The sequence below is a fragment of the Salminus brasiliensis genome, chromosome 4, assembly GCF_030463535.1.
Source record: "Salminus brasiliensis chromosome 4, fSalBra1.hap2, whole genome shotgun sequence".
NCBI lineage: Eukaryota > Metazoa > Chordata > Actinopteri > Characiformes > Bryconidae > Salminus > Salminus brasiliensis.
This window is the reverse complement of record NC_132881.1, coordinates 17963397-17969354: the sequence shown is the minus strand read 5'-3', so window position 1 is coordinate 17969354 and position 5958 is coordinate 17963397. Positions and strand designations below refer to the sequence as shown.

General features: G+C 39.0%; 2 non-coding genes across 2 annotated transcripts; both read left to right on the top strand.

Annotated features, from left to right (window-relative positions):
• The first annotated feature begins 449 nt into the window (after window positions 1–449).
• Window positions 450–523, top strand: trnat-agu (transfer RNA threonine (anticodon AGU)). Its single transcript has one exon. It is a non-coding gene; the product is annotated as a tRNA-Thr (tRNA).
• A 1773-nt stretch (window positions 524–2296) lies between these two features.
• Window positions 2297–2370, top strand: trnat-cgu (transfer RNA threonine (anticodon CGU)). Its single transcript has one exon. It is a non-coding gene; the product is annotated as a tRNA-Thr (tRNA).
• Window positions 2371–5958: the final 3588 nt, after the last annotated feature.

Genomic DNA, 5958 nt, shown 5'->3' with positions numbered 1-5958 from the left:
TTTACCTAATTAATAGCAATTTCAAACTTTCAGAAATATTCTGTTTGATGTTGGGGTCTTGGAACATATTTGTGCTGCAGAAGATTCTGCATGTATTTGTGAAAAGTGAGATGAAGCAGTTTGAAATGTTGGATTTTAGCCTTTTCTGAATCAGAATGATGTTTGCTGATCCATTAAAAGATGTTTAAACGGAACCTGAAGGGTAAACAAAAGATGCTAAGTTTTGTGTGTACATTCTGTGTGACAAGGTCTAGTACTATGTACATGTATATGATAGGTTTAAGCAATTGAGACAAGCTTTCAGAGTTGATGTTATTTGTTTCTGGAAAATGCAGAGGTTCCTAATCAGGGAAGTTGTTTTTGCTGGCTGTGTGAAGTTTGTATGGAAGAGAATGTTTTTGAGTTTGCCTCAAGCTATATTGTATTGATATAGAAAAACAGTCAGGTAGGGCGCCGTGGCTTAGTTGGTTATGGCGCCTGTCTAGTAAACAGGAGATCCTGGGTTCGAATCCCAGCGGTGCCTTTTCCTTGGGTAATCTTTATTCAGTAACTGCTACAATGAGTAAATCAACCCTTTTTTTATTGGAATCAGACTATGACTAACAGTATGCAGAGCTTTGGTGTGTGCTTAGACTTGCAGATAATCATCAGACCACTGGGATTTACATATGCATAGTAAATTCATTATTTGCCTCAAATATTAGCAGCACTACTGTTATTTTATAGGAAGGTTGGCCAAGGAACCAGTTTCTTCACCTGGCCTCTGTGGCGCAATGGATAGCGCGTTGGACGTTTAGATGCATAGTTGAAGCAATGCAACGGTTGCGGGTTTGAGTCCCACCAGAGTCAGGAGTGTTTCCTCTTCTTTATAGCCCTGCCTACATCCTTTTTGTACTTTTATTTGCAAGATTTTCTCTAGTCTTTTTACCTAATTAATAGCAATTTCAAACTTTCAGAAATATTCTGTTTGATGTTGGGGTCTTGGAACATATTTGTGCTGCAGAAGATTCTGCATGTATTTGTGAAAAGTGAGATGAAGCAGTTTGAAATGTTGGATTTTAGCCTTTTCTGAATCAGAATGATGTTTGCTGATCCATTAAAAGATGTTTAAACGGAACCTGAAGGGTAAACAAAAGATGCTAAGTTTTGTGTGTACATTCTGTGTGACAAGGTCTAGTACTATGTACATGTATATGATAGGTTTAAGCAATTGAGACAAGCTTTCAGAGTTGATGTTATTTGTTTCTGGAAAATGCAGAGGTTCCTAATCAGGGAAGTTGTTTTTGCTGGCTGTGTGAAGTTTGTATGGAAGAGAATGTTTTTGAGTTTGCCTCAAGCTATATTGTATTGTTATAGAAAAACAGTCAGGTAGGGCGCCGTGGCTTAGTTGGTTATAGCGCCTGTCTAGTATATAGGAGATCCTGGGTTTGAATCCCAGCGGTACCTTTTCCTTGGGTAATCTTTAATCAGTAACTGCTACAATAAGTAAATCAACACTTTTTTTTATTGGCGTCAGACTATGACTAACAGTATGCAGAGCTTTGGTGTGTGCTTAGACTTGCAAATAATCATCAGACCACTGGGATTTACATATGCATAGGAAATTCATTGTTTGCCTCAAATATTAGCAGCACTACTGTTATTTTATAGGAAGGTTCGCCAAGGAACCAGTTTCTTCACCTGGGCTCTGGGGTGCAATGGATAGCGCATTGGCCTTCTAGCTGCATAGCTGGAGCAATTCAAAGGTTGTGGGTTCGAATCCCACCAGAGTTGAGAGTGTTTCCTCTTCTTTATAGCTCTGTCTACTACATTTTTGTACTTTTATTTGCAAGATTTTCTCCAGTCTTTTTACCTAATTAATAGCAATTTCAAACTTTCAGAAATATTCTGTTTGATGTTGGGGTATTGGAACATATTTGTGCTGCAGAAGATTCTGCATGTATTTGTGAAAAGTGAGATGAAGCAGTTTGAAATGTTGGATTTTAGCCTTTTCTGAATCAGAATGATGTTTGCTTATCCATTAAAAGATGTTAAAACGGAACCTGAAGGGTAAACAAAAGATGCTAAGTTTTGTGTGTACATTCTGCGTGACAAGGTCTAGTACTCTGTACATGTATATGATAGGTCTAAGCAATTGAGACAAGCTTTCAGAGTTGATGTTATTTGTTTCTGGAAAATGCAGAGGTTCCTAATCAGGGAAGTTGTAATTGCTGTCTGTGTGAAGTTTATGTGTAAGAGAATGTTTTTGAGTTTGCCTGAAGCTAAATTGTATTGATATAGAAAACTAGTCAGGTAGGGCGCCGTGGCTTAGTTGGTTATAGCGTCTGTCTCGTAAACAGGAGGTCCTGGGTTCAAATCCCAGCTGTGCCTTTTCCTTGGGTAATCTTTAATCAGTAACTGCTGCAATGAGTAAATCAACTCTTTTTTTATTGGCATCAGACTATGACTAACAGTATGCAGAGCTTTGGTGTGTGCTTAGACTTGCAGATAATCATCAGACCACTGGGATTTACATATGCATATTAAATTCATTATTTGCCTCAAATATTAGCAGCACTACTGTTATGTTATAGGAAGGTTGGCCAAGGATCCAGTCTCTTCAACTGGGCTCTGTGGGGCAATGGTTAGGGCATTGGACTTCTAGATGCATAGCTGGAGCAATTCAGAGGTTTTGGGTTCGAGTCCCACCAGAGTCGAGAGTGTTTCCTCTTCTTTATAGCTCTGTCTACTACCTTTTTGTACTGTTATTTGCAAGATTTTCTCTAGTCTTTTTACCTAATTAATAGCAATTTCAAACTTTCAGAAATATTCTGTTTGATGTTGGGGTCTTGGAACATATTTGTGCTGCAGAAGATTCTGCATGTATTTGTGAAAAGTGAGATGAAGCAGTTTGAAATGTTGGATTTTAGCCTTTTCTGAATCAGAATGATGTTTGCTGATCCATTAAAAGATGTTTAAACGGAACCTGAAGGGTAAACAAAAGATGCTAAGTTTTGTGTGTACATTCTGTGTGACAAGGTCTAGTACTCTGTACATGTATATGATAGGTTTAAGCAATTGAGACAAGCTTTCAGAGTTGATGTTATTTGTTTCTGGAAAATGCAGAGGTTCCTAATCAGGGAAGTTGTTTTTGCTGTCTGTGTGAAGTTTGTATGCAAGAGAATGTTTTTGAGTTTGCCTGAAGCTATATTGTATTGATTTAGAAGACCAGTCATGTAGGGTGCTGTGGCTTAGTTGGTTATAGCGCCTGTCTAGTAAACAGGAGAGCCTGGCTTGGAATCCCAGCGGTGCCTTTTCCTTGGGTAATCTTTAATCAGTAACTGCTACAATGAGTAAATCAACCCGTTTTTTTATTGGCGTCAGACTATGACTAACAGTATGCAGAGCTTTGGTGTGTGCTTAGACTTGCAAATAATCATCAGACCACTGGGATTTACATATGCATAGGAAATTCATTATTTGCCTCAAATATTAGCAGCACTACTGTTATGTTATAGGAAGGTTGGCCAAGGATCCAGTCTCTTCAACTGGGCTCTGTGGTGCAATGGATAGCGCATTGGACTTCTAGATAAATAGCTGGGGCAATTCAATGGTTGTGGGTTCGAGTCCCACCGGAGTTGAGAGTGTTTCCTCTTCTTCATAGCTCTGTCTACTACCTTTTTGTACTTTTATTTGCAAGATTTTCTCTAGTGTTTTTACCTAATTAATAGCAATTTCAAACTTTCAGAAATATTCTGTTTGATGTTGGGGTATTGGAACATATTTGTGCTGCAGAAGATTCTGCGTGTATTTGTGAAAAGTGAGATGAAGCAGTTTGAAATGTAGGATTTTAGCCTTTTCTGAATGAGAATGATGTTTGCTGATCCATTAAAAGATGTTTAAACGGAACCTGAAGGCTAAACAAAAGATGCTAAGCTTTTGTGTGTACATTCTGTGTGACCAGGTCTCCTACTCTGTACATGTATATGTACATGTGATGTGTTTTGTTTCTGGAAAATGCAGAGGTTCCTAATCAGGGAAGTTGTTTTTTCTGTCTGTGTGAAGTTTGTATGCAAGAGAATGTTTTTGAATTTGCCTGAAGCTATATTGTATTGATATAGATTACCTTTCAGGTAGGGCGCAGTGGCTTAGTTGGTTGTAGTGCCTGTCTAGTACACAGGAGATCCTGGGTTTGAATCCCAGCAGTGCATTTTCCTTGGGTAATCTTTAATCAGTAACTGCTACAATGAGTAAATCAACCCTTTTTTATTGGCGTCAGACTATGACTAACAGTATGCAGAGCTTTGGTGTGTGCTTAGTCTTGCAGATAATCATAGACGTTCAAAAATCATTTTAACAACCCAATCAGAATCAACAGCGCTTCGTGATTACTAGCACTAGCAACTCCTGCGTTAAGTTTGGGCTGTTAAACGCACGGTCTCTAACACGTAAAGCCGTCATTGTCAATGAAATTCTAACTGTAAACCTCCTCAGTTCACTGTGTCTCTGTGAACCGTGGGTTAAACCTAATGAATTATTGCTGTGAATGAATCAACTCCCCCAGGCTTTAACTACTGCAGTTATCCACTCAGGTGTGGTCGTGGTGGCGGCGTTGCCACAATCTATGATTCAGTTCTAGGCATAATCCTAAACTCAGGTTATGAAGCTAAATCGTTTGAAGTGCTTATTCTTAAAGTGGCAGGCTTTTCTCCGGCTTCTAAAAAACAGCTCTCTTTCCTGCTTATTACAGTCTATCGTCCTCCTGGACCTTATACAGATCTTTTTAGTGAAATTGCTGACTTCTTTTCAGAAGTAGCTGTCTCTACTGTGTCATGAAAAATATTGTAATCATGCTGATTCATAATGTATCCATTTAATCTTGTATCCCCTTAATATTTCGTATTCGTAAATCATGTTCTGTTCTATATAATCTACTGCACAGTTGTACAGTACATTCTGATACTATGTCTGGCGCCAGCCGAGGCCAGATAAGAAATATATGGGTAAGCATTAGCTGAAACAGAGCAGTTAATCATGTTGTCCCCTTACTCACCCTCACACTCAGGGGCACAGTGTCTTAAATCTATCAACAATAGGCAGAAAAGTGTGCCAGAGGTCACACACCACTAGTGTTAATTACATACACTCCTTCTTAGGAGGTGCCAGGTGTCGTAAGTCATTACTTCAGGATGCGTATGCAACATGTGAGGGTGGGTGGGGGATATTCCTATAAGTATGTATGTTGAATACCATTGAGGCAGTCTGTATCGTGGTCACGAGCTGCATGCAGATTCATTAAACTTGCTACTCAATGCATATTCCCTTGTCTGCTTCATCACTCTCTGACAGATTTCCACCACAACTGATAAGGCTTTTATTGTTTGAGATTTCAGTATTCACTTTGAAAAGAGTCCTTAGGACCCCCTTAGAATTAGGTTTAAATCAATCTTAGATGCTTTGGGATTCATTCAAAATGTTATAGGTCCAACTCCTAGATATAGGTCCAACCATACACTAGACCTAGTTCTGACCCTGCATATTGAAACAGAACATGTAGTAAGCATTTCTCAGCCTGACTCCATTTCTGACCATTACCTAATCATGTTTGTAGTCTTAAACCAGGATATCCACCTGATGCCTCGCTTTATGAGCAAACGTACCATAACAATGTCTACAGCTAGTGTATTCATTAATAACCTTCCAGATTTAACCATCTCCAGCCCATCTCATCATATAGAACTTGAGCATGAACCAGATGATCTGCTGTCTGTGCTCCGCTCTAATCTTGACAATGTTGCGTCAATTAAGATCAAACAAATTAGGGAGAGAAAGCTAGCGCCTTGGTGTAATGACCATATGCGTACTCTCTACGGCTTGAATGGCATCATAGTCATGCGGAATACAAAAAAGCTTTAATTAAAGCCAAATCCTCATAAATCGCATCACTAATAGACAATAACAAAAATATCCCCAGATTCC